This window comes from Callithrix jacchus, chromosome 9 (genome assembly GCF_049354715.1).
Source record: "Callithrix jacchus isolate 240 chromosome 9, calJac240_pri, whole genome shotgun sequence".
NCBI classification, from domain to species: Eukaryota; Metazoa; Chordata; class Mammalia; order Primates; family Cebidae; genus Callithrix; species Callithrix jacchus.
The window spans coordinates 59,669,459-59,683,458 of record NC_133510.1 but is presented as its reverse complement, the minus strand read 5'-3'; the positions used below and the strand labels follow the sequence as shown (position 1 = coordinate 59,683,458).

The window sequence follows — 14,000 nt, the reverse complement described above, 5'->3', positions numbered from 1 at the left end:
AGTACTGGATATACAATTTTGCAAGTCACCTGTACTCTCGGTCAGTTTGTTTTTTATTTTTAAAATAGTAATAACAATAGTCATTTAGGATGAATGCAGAATATTTATGAAAACAACTAGCTAATATTTGCTATACAGTCGTTTTTAAAAGTTAAAAGAAAAACTCTTTACTTCTAAGCTGCTTTCTCTCTATTTATCACGCCTTAATGAAGATTATTGTTCTTGTTGCCTAAAGATAGTTCAAAGGTAAGGGCGCAATTGTAGTGTTAAAAGACTAGTGCAGGCGCAACCATGTCTGGTCTGATGTGAGCACCAACGCTCTCCCTCCCATGCTGAGAGGAGATTTTGCTAATTGATCACAACACTTTTCCTAGCTTAGCCAAAGGCAAAGTATAGATTAGTATTTAAGCACATGGGCTCTGGTATTAGGCTATCTGGGTTAAAATTAGTGCTATGCAAATAATGTAGACCTTGAGAGCCCACAGGATTAGGGAAAAGCATCATCATTATTGTCATAATCTTATATTTGAGATAAAATTTGCCTTGGTTGAAATGATTTGTGTACCTTGGCAAAGAATGCAACATCTTCACTCAGTTTTCTTGTATAATAATAGTTCCTAGTTTATGGGATTCCACAAATATGTAATATATATAACATATTAAATATATGTGTACATATATATTTTATATATACATACACACACACATATATAGGAACAATGTCTGTATGTAGTTGTACTTCACTTTATATTTCAGAGAATTCTCAGAATCTCGTTCAACTAAGCATTCTGGGCAGGCACATAATTTAAGATGAATTTGGCGTTCTTGAACTACAAGTTTTAACCATGTTAACATACAGTTAAGCCCTTTCTCCTTAATGCACAAGTGGATGTATGATGTCAGTGCTTTGCAAAAAAAGGTAGGCCACCTAGGAACTCATGCACTCACAAGCTTCATTCCCCACAGATGGGGCAGACATTTTTGGAATGTTGATGCCAGCAAATTTAGCCAATTATATTTTAGCCACCTATTAAACTCCTTGGAAACATGATTTTATTTTAACTCAGTATGAAGATTATGCAAAATGGATCACACATTTGAAGGAAATTATTCCTTCATGTACTATTCATGTACATGAAATAGTACATGAAGCTAAAGTCAGTGAAAGATAATATAGAAAGGACAGATTTGGTCTCCAGTCCCACAGTGTGTCTTTGAATAACAATTTTTTTTTTTTAAATGCACAAACACATGGTATTGAAACACTTGAGATGGGAAAGTCAAAACTGTCTTGAAGTGAAGATAATATTGTGAAACAAACTCACTGCCGGGCTTCATGAGTTTAAAATTATCAGATAATAACTTGTTGCTTGCATGGAATGACTTAACAAAAAAATTTAAGAGTTGAAGCATATAATTCTTGATACAGGGTTCTGCACACCAGCCTTTCACATATTACTATAGAGATATGGTCATTGTTATATAAATTTGCAAAACATTGAATTACTAGCAGGTCTGTCAACACATATTTATTGAAGGCTTCTTATGTGGCAAGCATTGCTCTAGGAACTAGAAATAAATGGATACACATACAGATGTGGATTTACTCATATAGTGGAAGGAGCAGACAGCAATTAATTGTGGGGTTAAGTTTAATGGGAATATAAGGAACAAGGGAGAAGGAAACAAGAACAAGTCTTAACTTACCCACAGAGGATTTCTTTAAGAGGATTATATTTAAGCAAAGATCTTAAGGATGGGTGGATTTAGCTAAGATAAACAAAGGAGGGAGTGGCGCTTTAAATAAAAATGACAGCATAGTCAAAAGCCCTGAGGTGGGCCAGAGCATGCCCTGTCAAAGGAACTGAGCAATGTACAGTATGACCTGTGTGGTAAAAACCAGGTTATGCAACTACAGGTTGGTAAATGGTATGGATAACAAAATACACAGAGCTTTATAGCCCATGTTTCAGTTTCAAGTCTTCATTGCATAAATATGTTGTAAAATAGCTTATTACTTAAAAGCTATTACCAGGAATCCTAGTAAGCACAAAAATGTTCTTGTTTGAAATAAATATGCAAAACAAAACTTAAAAAACTTTAAAAAGTTATTGGGGGTGGAAAGCAAGTCTCCCTACTGCTCCTAAGAGTTAAGTGTTGTGGGGCTCATGCTTAAGAACAAGAGGAGCTAACATTTGCAGGTCCCAGATCGAGAGTACAAATGGACACCTACATACTGTCTTATATCTAAATATTTTAAATAGTAGAGTGGGGATGTCAACGAGATAGTGCAATAGGACTTTCCAGTGCTCATTCCCTTAGAGGAACATCAATCCAAACAGCTATCCACACACAAAAATAACTTTACAGGCACTAAAGAAACAAGGTGAGGGGTTACAGAATCTGGGTGTAGCATAGAAATAAGAAAACATGCACTTAAGATTGTAGGAAGGGACAGTTTTACATCATCCCTCTCACCCTTCCTTGAAACACACACAGCACAGTGGGAAGGTACATACCTTCCATGTGGTGAAATAAGAAATAAACTTTGTGTTGTATCCCAACACTGATCCCACTGCAATAAAATGCAGCACTGGGCAGGCCCCCATGCCACAGATGCTAATCTGGTATCCACAAACTGAGCCTTCAGTGCCAAGGTCTGCTGGGCAAAGTCAGTTTCTGGCTGCTCCACCACCTAGCTGATCTCAGAAACCTCAAGCTGTGAATTACTCCTGGCTTCAGGCCAATTTCATAGCCCCAGACATAAGACCAGCATCACATTCCAAGCAAAAGATGTCTCTTTGTAAGATATGGTAATAAACAAAATAGCTGACAGTTATTTAATATTGAGTATGTGCCAAAACATATTCTGAATGCTTTGCATGCACTAATTTACTTACTCATCATGGCAAACCTATGACTAAGGTCTATCGTTATCTTCATTTACAGATGAGGAAACTGTGACACAGTAAGCTTAAATAAATTTTTACAAAGTCATACTTGTGGAAAGCAGAGAGACAAATTTAAATTCAGGATGTCTGTTTCTAGAACTTCTGCTCTTATTTATCATGTTGTATTGCCTCTCGCTGGTTACTGGGAGGGAAATTTAGGTACCAAATCTAAATAAGAGGCTGAAATTTATGTTAGGGCCAAGGTGGCACAGACCTAAGTCAACAAAGACTGGAGTACGAATGTCAGGAAAGATGATGAGATGTTGGGTATCTCAATTTTATCCATCTCTCAAGGAGCTGCACTTGTGCCTGACAATGAGATAAGCTGCTGAAAGCAATGGGATGCCATGAAATGTCTTAAGTAGGGGGATGACAAATCTAAAATTACCTTACATTAAGATTACTTGAATTGCAGAATGGTTTCAGGAAGAGGGATAAAAGTCATGAGCCAGTTGAGATGCTACTGCCATAATCACGTTAGAGATGTTGGTGGCTTGGATGGAGATGATGAGGTATCATTGCTACCAACAGGAATAGATGTTTTATTGGTAGTGAGGAAGAAGTTCGTACCAATGTAATATCCGTATTTCGAGTTTGAGCACCTGGGTGGAATATGATGTCATTTACTAAAAGAGGACACTGAATACATTGATTTTAGGAAATAGTCCATGATTTTACAGCTTGTGGTACCTGGAGGACAACACTGAAACCAAGTAAAGAAAGATAAAAAGTGCTCCTAGGCCCAGTTTCAGTCAGAGGAATGTTGGCAAAGTGGAAGTGATGAATTTTAGATTATCATGTGAATGGGTAGCCATTTTTTAAACAAGTTATTATTGTCAGCAAGTGAATATTTTAACATTTCTATGCAGGGTTGTCTGAGAAAATGTTGCCTGCACCTGTGTTAAAAGAAGAGCCGTGGAAGTTAAGGGGTAGTTGAAAAGCTAGACACCTCAGAGAGCAATTTCCCTAGTGTTTACATTTCAAAGGGAAGTGAAACTTGGAGTCCAGCAGCCATTCATTTACATTGCAATGGAATGCAAATTACTAGAGATGAAAGGTTTTACTCCCTCTCTCCAGAGAAGAGGGGCAGCATGTAACCTGCATCAACAGCAGAATTTAATTTCAGGGTATTTCTCCTGCAGAACAGACCCCTGTATGTGCAGGCCTGACTCGGGCACTCATTTTTCACCTGGGAGCACCAAGCACTGGAAAGTAACGTGGGGGTTATCAGTTAGAGTAACTCTGATCTCTGTCCCACAAACCTCCTGTTCACTTTCAGCATAAAAATGATTATGCTATTTTATGATTTAATTAAATAATTATTTAGTGCTTATATTTCAGCATAAATACATGCATTAAAAATGTATCAGTTGATTCTCCATGATTTTTGTCTTGCAATGTATCCTCATATGTCGGTGCTTGGAAAGGTAGGGGATGGGGGTAACAGACAGGCTGGCAACTTGAATCACCTTGGAATGATGAACAATGTTAGTAACATTGTTAATTCAGTCAATAGAACAGCCATGTGAGGTAGATGTGTTTCATCCTTTTATCATGAAAGAAGTAGACTCCTATAGGTCACAAAATTTACCTGCCTGATGGAGTCAGGGATAAAGTCTGTGTCTGACTCTTAAGTTCTCTTAAGCAGCATATTATATTGTCTCTCGGATAAAAAGACTGTAATAAACAGAAATTGGAATTTATAGAATTCTCACCAACTTCAGATACTACTGCTGTGACAGAGTTTGTTAAAAATTAAGAGATCATTGCTTTGTTGAAGTTCTAGAATACACAAGTAAACTTAGCTGCTTAATAAAGAGGGAAGAAGACCCTACTGGTGTCTGCATACCCCCTCCTTCCCACCACTGAAAAAGTTGCTTCTCTACTTCATCTTCTAGATTTGTACCTAGCCATACGAAGTGATTTCTTATGCATTATTTTTCTGTAATATTACCTGTGCCAGCTGTTGAAGACATTCGGCTCACAATGCTGCTTCAGAGGTTCAACTGACTGCCAGGCGCAAACGTAGCTGGCCAACCGATTTTGCCAGTGTTCACACAGACTTTTATTCTCTGAATCTACATCACTCAATACTTGAAAAAGAATATGTAATATATGTATGTTTATATATTTGTAACTATATCTCTGTCTTATATATAAGAAATGTGTGTGTGTACATATAAAATCCAGTTTGCATATTTATCTGTTTAATCTTTAATACTACTTCTGTGCTGCTCCTGGGTCCAGTGAGTTGGACATTTCAGTTCCTCAAAGCACCCTAAAGCTACTAGAACAGGAAAAGCCAGGATATTACGTTTACCCTGAGGCCACACTCTTGATAGGCCAAAAGGTTACCATTAGCTCCACTGTCTTGCCCTTCATTTTTCCACTTGAAATTATGCTGAGTAATATTGCTCAATGGAGTTTGGCAGATAAAGTTATATGATATGTATATCCCAATTAATTCTATGTGCATGTTATAATAGGTATTGAATAATAGAAATCCCCTCACATTATTAAATCAATTCCATGTTGCTTCAAGTAATTTAAAGTTCCATAAAGTAGAGAACCCCACGTGAATGCCTGTACTTTTTTTACAATAGATAATCAAAATGCTAATAATGAAGCCCAAATAAAATAAGCCCAATTGATAAGCCCTTCTACTCTGTTTTCCTAGAAAAGTTAAAGTCATCAAATCTTTCTTTTTTCTTCTTCCTCACATTGAAGATAACTGGACAGGCCTTATTCTAGGAATATCCTTAGCTGTCTTTCCCTGAACTTGAAATACCATGTATAGGCTCTTCAGGGTTGTTTATTTAATTCATTACCTTCCAGAGTGGATGTATTCTATGTTTTCAAAGTTCTAAAATTTAGAAAACAAAAATAAATCTCTGGGAACAAATGTTATCAATTAAGCATGGTACAATATGATAACATCCTCCAAGCGAAACATTCATATAACCTCATACAGATCACAATTTTATGCTGACTCACATTTTTAACTACTAGGAAACATTTGCCCAGATATTATTGTATTTGGAGAAAAGGGCCGATAGAGAAAGCAGGAAAGAGAAAAACAAAAATCTTGGTTTCAGGCTGACTATCCTGAAAAGTCTATCCATGCCGGTGAGATAACTATTTGCACACCAAAGGTTTGTGCTCTCCCTCAATGACAAAGAGATGCTGCTGCGATAAAAAGATGATCAGCCAAGGACTATGTTTCTCAGTTCTTCCAGCATCCAACTTGGGTAATGCGATGAATGTTTTGGTCAGAAATAGTGGATGCCTCTGCTTAGCTTGTCCTATAAAAGCTTCCTGTACAATCCTTCACTCTCCTTTCCGTATTCACTAACTGAATGGAGAAGATTCTGAGGCTCAATAGGTGAGAAAGGTCACAAGTAGAAGAAACAGTGCCCTGGGTGAGTCAGCAAGTAAGTAGTCAGAGAATGTGAAGGCCAAGTACATTACTGTACACTACTGTAGACTTTACAAACACTGTGTATCCAGGCTACACTCAATGAATTTTTATGTATTTGTTTTTATTTACTTTTATTCTTTGAGACAGCATCTTGCTGTTGCCCAGCCTGCGTGCAGTGACACAATTATGGCTCACTGTAGCCTCAACCTCCTAGAATCAAGGGATCCTCCCATCTCAGCCTACCATGTAGCTGGGAACACAGGTGCATCCCACTACGCTTGGTTAATTTTTTAATTTTTTTGTAGAAATGAGGTCTTCCATGTTGCAAAGGCTGGTCTTGAATTCCCGCACTCAAGCAATCCTCACACCATAGACCCTCCAAATGCTGGGATTACAGGCATGAGCCTCTGCACCTGGCCTTAAAAGTTTTCTTTCTTCAATAATAAATTAATTTTAGCTTACTGTAACTTTTTTACTTTATAGATTTTATAAACTCTCCAGCATTCCTCTACCCCATTCTTCAAGTCTATTACATTAAAAAAACAATAACAACTTGTTTCTTAAATTGATCTTGTTTTTAGGGCTAATACTTCTGATCAGTTTCTTTTTTCTGTTTTCTCTTTTGAGAGCATATCTTTGTTTTGCTTAGGTATGTAGCAATATTTTGCCTGTACAATTATATTTAGCAAGAAATATAATATTTGTGGCTTCTGAGTCTGAAAAAAATTCAAGTTTCAAAAACTGTATTCTTAGAGTAATTCTCCCTTGAAGGCTAATTTCACATCTATGCTGGCCATGTGCTCCAACTCCTGTGCTTCTGTGAGATCTCCTTTCAGTGGGTTTCAACTTCCCTATACACTTCAGCCCTATGTATTTGCCTGGCATATTTTTCCTTTCCTTGGGCCTTTCTGGTTTCTTATTAAAAGAAAAATCTTATGTCACCTTGAAATTCATTGAAAAATGGCTGAATTCTACATTTGTGAGCCTCTTTTATCAAAGCTCTCAATTCTTGTGGTTAACACCTCTGTACATTTTCATATTTTCATCTTCATTCACTTTAAAATACTTGACTGTGACACATATATACACACACAAACATACATACACAAACATGCATGCAAAAAGTAAATTAATGAAATATATAATTTTAGATCAATGTTTTTCTAAAAATGACACATGGGTTACCTGTATTAAAATACCAAGAATGCTTATTTAAAATACAGATTTCTGAGCTCCTCATAAGACTGATTAAATCAGAATTTCAGGTGTCTCCAAAACTACAGTTGTTTTTCTTTTCATTTTTTTAAATTATATTTAAGTTCTGGGGTACATGTGAAGATGGTGCAAAACTATAATTTTAAAAACAGATACTTCCAGCGATTTTTATGAATTCTGTAATTAAGAAACTACTGTTTTTATGTATTTAGTTATTTAATATTAAGGGAGTTGTGTTTGTAGAAAGAAGTTTTTATTTTAATTTCTCTGTGTATATAGAAATAATCTCTCTGTTGAATAAACATAAATTTATACAAGCAGACATATGAACATAACTTTTACGCTTTTGGTAGTTATTAAAATATGCTGTTTTAATCAGCATTCTAGTAATAAGCTTCATGCATTAATATTCAGAGAGTAACTGACAGATACACTTTTGTTCTGTACTCTAAAATTATTATCTTTAGTGTTTGAGAACAGATTCATTTAACAGCTGTTAAAGAGTGAGAAAATATACAGCTTTACCCTACACTGAGAGGTTAAAAATAGAAATTCCAGCAAATATATTTAAATATATGTATCACCAGACACATATTTCAGGCAAACCCCTCCCTCCTTCCTTTAAAAAAAAATGAGAGAAACTATTGCATGCAATTTGATGTTTTAGTTTTGATTTTTAAGGATCATTTACTTCCTTTACTTTCCTACATGTCAAAAGTTGATTAATATTTATGTGAATTTTGCAGTAGAGCTCTTCCTCCACATATATTTCTCTTTTCAATTATAATTTAGTGATCCCACCTGCATTCTGCACCTCTCTCTGAAAGCTGTGACGGTGCAGAGCAGTTACCTATTGGGATAAGACAATGGATAGAAGGGCATTTCTCCCACTATACTGAGCATAATACGGACATTCAGTGCCAGGATGGAGCCCATTCAGAGAAGGTAGCTCCTCAAGTTTTTATGTGTTGGGGATAGTAGGAAACTTGCCCAGCCACCTAATAAGAACTATTCCAGGTTATTTTATTTTAGGTAGTGGCTGGTAATGAGGACCACACTCTTTCAGGTTGGACTGCTTGCCTTGTTCATTTTCACATATGCCACCACCATCCACACTTAAGACCTGAGTACTAGGCAAGAAGGGCACTACCACAACCTTTCCATAGCAGGCTGGGCATGTTCACAGCAGGTTGGGCAGAGAATAACAGGGATAAGGTTTGTCTTTGTGGTCATAGAGATTCCAAATAGTCTACTCTAGTCTGAGGTGAGAAAACGTTTGTTTCAGGAGTGTTCCCCAGCACTCAGTATTATTAGAGACACTGCTGGAAGGTGGGATTTTTAATATTAAGATGTTTAATATGCTTTTTACCATAATGCATATGCCTCAAAGGAAACTCAACCCTTGTGTTTGAGAGGCTAACAGGTCATACTTCTTGGTTTTATAAGCCATCACAGACAGATATGATCCTCCAGTCCACTCACCATCACTTCATCCTGTCCAAATGATAATGCTATTTAAAATCCAAGCCTGCACTTGCATCCTCATACCAAAACAGTATATATTTTGGAGTCTAGACATTTTTATTATTTTCCCAAGAAATTGATGGTGACAAAGAAAGGTGAGTCTTAAAAATCTAGCAAACCAGGCCCAGGAAAAATTGTAGGCATGTAATTTGCTCTGGCCCTTTTCTGGACAGTATTTTTATTTGCTTGATTGTTCATTTGAACATAATGCAGTTCTCCATTCTCTTTAATGTCAAACTAACCATCCTCCACAGAAGGCAGACCTTGCCTCTATTTCCTGAGGGGTATGGGATCAGCAAGAGAGGACAGGATTTAGTGGAGTTGGTCTTAATTAAACGTGCACAATACAGTTCTAGAAAAACATGCTATTTTTTCTTATCACCATTACTTAGATAAGAATTTTAATATTAAGCACAGAATCAGATATAACTTCTTATCTATGTAATTAAATGTGACATTAACATTTGAGATAAATGTAAGGTCATATTTTTAGCATTTTTTTAAAATGAAGAAATGGCTGATAAAAAAGATAAGCTTCACGGGTATCAAGTAGGTCATAATAACATTCTGGAATGAACAGACTACTTAACATTTTCTTTTAAAATCTTTCTTTCATAGTGGAATCTACAGTTTTTTTCAATTCCCAGTTTTGTTGTTGCTTCTTGGCATTATTAAATACGTCAATGCAGTAAACTCTTCTACAGTTACACAAACTCTGTACAATGAGGTTTGCAAAAAGTATGCAAAGACTTGCTTCCAGTCATAAGAAAGTTAACCACTGTGTGAAATAAGGATTAGAAAGTCGATTTTGTGAGATATTTGTACAGGATATTTATTTCCTAGCTGGGCATCTTTTTATTTATCTTATCTTTCAAAATATGAGGTTTTTTCACCATTAGTAGAAAAAAATTTAAGAAGATCATTATATGAGAGGAAAATGTTATCAATGGTTAAGAGATTTTAATGGCAAACACAGATTTTAAAGGGTGACGTAGATATACTTCATACAATTACAAACAACTACAAATGTAGTTAGCATTTGTTTATCTATTGCTGTGTAAGAAATCACCCCCCAAATCTTAGTTACTTTTATTTCTCACAGTAGGTGGCTTGGGCTCAGATCTCTCATAAAGCTGCAGTAAGATGGTAGCTGCAGCAAGTCATCTTAAAAAACTAATGAGGGGCTGGATGCAGTGGCTCACGCCTGTAATCTTAGCACTTTGGGAGGCTGAGGAGGGCTGATCACTTGAGGTTAGGTGTTCGAGACCAGCCTGACCAGTATGGTGGAACTGTACCTCTATTAAAAATAAAAAAATTAGCTAGGGTAGTGGCAAGCATCTGTAATCCAGTTACTTGGGAGGCTGAGGCAGGAGAATCACTTCAAGCTGGGAGGCAGAGGTTGCAGTGAGCCAAAATCCATGGCAGCACTGTACTCCCGCCTGGGCAACAAAGTCTCAAAAACAGACAAAACAAAATAAGATAAAACAAAACACTAAACAAGTTAAGATGGATATTCACGACGGTGTCTTCATTCTCAAGATTGGTCCTCAACTGATACAGCTGAAAGAACTGGAAGTTAGCTGTCTTTTGATTTATATATTGTGAAGAGGCCCAAGCCTTCAACATGATAAGCTTGGACCTCTTCACAACATGGTAGTCTCATTGTAGGTAGTAAAACTACTTACATGGTGGCTGACTTCCACAGAGAGAGTGTTTTCATATACCCAGATGGAAGCTATGATTTCTTATTATCTGACCTTGGAGGTCACACATCATTATTCCTATCACATTCTATTATTAAAAGCTACTAAAAGCAGGTGATGGGAAGATATAGTTCAAAAGTGAGTGTGTATCTTTGGAGAGGTAGTAAAGATGATACTCTGGTAAGAACAATGAAGTTTCAACAAAATGTCTCATGTATTTCATATCAATTGATTATTGATTTTTAGAACATAGAAAGACCTTAAGTATCTTGGAAAAAATCTAATGTGCCCGCAAAACCGATGCTCAGATAAGCACTTGGTGTTTATAAAAATAAAAATCAGATATCTTGATATTTTTAGGCTATTAGGAAGTCATAATATTTTGTTAATTTAAATAAAAACTGATATGTAGAAAAAATTAATATGTCTCATCTAAAACAGAAATCTTCCAAAATGTGCTTAAGCTAAACAATGGCTTTTAAATTTTGTATTTAAAATTAAAAAAAAAAAAATTGGTGTCTGAAAAATACCAAAAAATAGGTTTTGGTTTCTCATTATATTTCTTTTTAACTTAAAAATTCAACTTCTCCATGTTAATTTTTAACAGGTAATTTTAAAGAAATTTATTTATTACACTTTAAGTTCTGGGGCACATGTACAGATCATGCAAGTTTGTTACACAGGTATACATGTGCCATGGTGGTGGTTTGCCGGATCTTCATCCAGTCATCTACATTAGGTATTTCTCCTAATGCTATCCTCACCAATCCTCCCATCCCCTGCTATACTTTCCAACCTCCTGCTATAGCCCCCCAACCCCCAGGCCCTGACGTGTGATACTCCCCTCCCTGTATCCATTTGTTCTCATTGTTCAACACCCACTTAGTAACAACATTCAGTGTTTGGTTTTCTGTTCTTGTATCAGTTTGCCGAGAATGATGGTTTCCAGTTTCATCCATGTCCCTGCAAAGGACATGAACTAAATTTAAGAAAAAGCAAAGAGCCTAGACTAGCCCAAGTGACTTATATTTTGTTTATTTATTTTTGTTCTTTAAAATGTTTTAAACAAAACAAAAACAGATATTTAAAGTATAGAGCATGATGTTATAAGATATATACATACAGTTGGTCTTTGGTGTTTGTGGGTTCTGCATCTGCAGATTTTACCAACTGTGGATTAAAAATATTTGAAAATAAAAATTAAAAAAGCAACACAACAATAAAAATACAAATAAAATACAGTATCAATGTTATACATTGCATTTATATTGTATGAGGTATTATAATAATCTAGAGATGATTTAAAGTATATGGAAGAACACGTGCAGGTTATATGCAAACACTATGCCATTTTATATATAGGACCTTGAGTAATCTATCTGTAAATTTTGCTATTCACAAAATGTCCTGGAACCAATCCCCTGTGGATATATAGAAACAACTATATAGGAAAATAGTTACTGTGGTTCACAAATTAACATATCTATCATCTCAAATAGTTACCCATTTTATTCCCTCTGTGGCAGTAGAAGCTGTATTCATTTATTAACAATCCTGAATACAATATACTATTATTAACTATAGTTCTTATGTGGTACATCTTTTGGCTCATTCATGTTTGCTACTTTGTATCTTTTGATCAACATCTCCCATTTCTTGCCCTTAGTCTGTCCCTGATAACCCATTTTATTTTCTATTTCTGTATATTTATCCCTTTTATTTCTAGATTCCACATATAAGTAAATCATGCAATTTTTTTTCTGTGTCTGGCTTATTTTATTTAGTACAGTGTATTCTAAATCCATCAATGTTGTGGCAAATGGCAGAATCTCATTTTTGAGGCTGAATAGTATTCCATTTTAAATATGCAAATATACATACATATATGCATGTATATATGTATACTTATACATATAAAATGGATTATATTCCATACATAAATACATATATGTATATGTACACATATATAAATACAACATATATGTATTTGTATGTATGTTTTTGTATTTATATATGTTTTGCAGTGTGAGAACTCCCATCTGAAAACAAATATATATATTTATATATGTTGTATATGACATATACAACGATATACATATACAATGACCAATAGTTTTGCAGTGTGAGAACTCCCATCTGAAAACAAATATATGTATTTATATATGTTGTATTTATATTTGTATATACACACAAATGTATATACCCAAATAAAAATATTAAATAAGTATGTATTTACTTTTATATATAAACATTTATTTTTATGAATTTTTTCACAGTTTATTTATTCACTTATCCATTGATCAATATCTACTTTGTTTCCATATCTTGGCTATTGTGAGTAATGTTGCAATGATTATGACAGTGCAATCATCTCGTTGGGTTGCTGATTTTATTTTTTTGGGGTAACTATTAGGAGATTGCTGGATCATATGGTAGTTCTAGTTTTAACTTTTGAGGAACCTCCATACTGTTGACTATCACGGCTGTACCAATCCACATTTCCACCACCATGTGCAAGGGCTCCATGTTCTGTACACCCCTGCTAACACTATCTCTGGTCTTTTTGATAATGGCTATTCTGACAGGTGTGAGGTGGTATCTCACTGTGGTTTTAATTTGTATTTTCCTGGTGATTAGTGATTTTGAACATCTTTCATGTACCTGTTTGCCATTTTTAGGTCACTTTTTGAGAAATGTCTATTCAAGTCCTTTGCCCATCGTTTAATTGGGTTACATGTTTTTATGTTTTCTTACTGTTGAGTTGCGTGGAATATTAACCTCTTATTTGATATGTGATTTGCAATTTTTTTCTTCGCTTGTTGGTTGCTTTTTTGTTTTGTTTAATTTTTTTTTTTGCTGTGAGAAGTTACTGTTTGTTTTGTTCTGTTATTTCATTTAACATGAGTGCATACGTTTGTGTCAAGGTGACATACTTCATCATTAACTTAGTAAGAATGTTTTCATTTGAAATATTTTAAAAATTGTTGTTAGGTACAGATGATATGAGTGTAGTATTTTAATGAAGCTAAAGTTTCATAAGTAAAAAGCAAATATTAATAACCCACCTGGAATTTCCCACAGATTACTCTAGGAAATGTACATATGAGAAAAAAAATTCAAAACTATATATTAGCTCTTAGTTGTTTCTGCTCTGTGAATTCTTTAGCAAAAGACTTGCTATTACTAGGT

At 35.1% G+C, this 14,000-nt stretch overlaps 1 protein-coding gene across 2 annotated transcripts in view; it reads left to right on the top strand.

The window, feature by feature from the left end:
* The window catches only part of SLC16A7 (solute carrier family 16 member 7), a 490,902-nt gene that overhangs the window by 243,961 nt on the left and 232,941 nt on the right, over nucleotides 1-14,000 (top strand). The gene's annotated exons all lie outside the window — the stretch shown is intronic.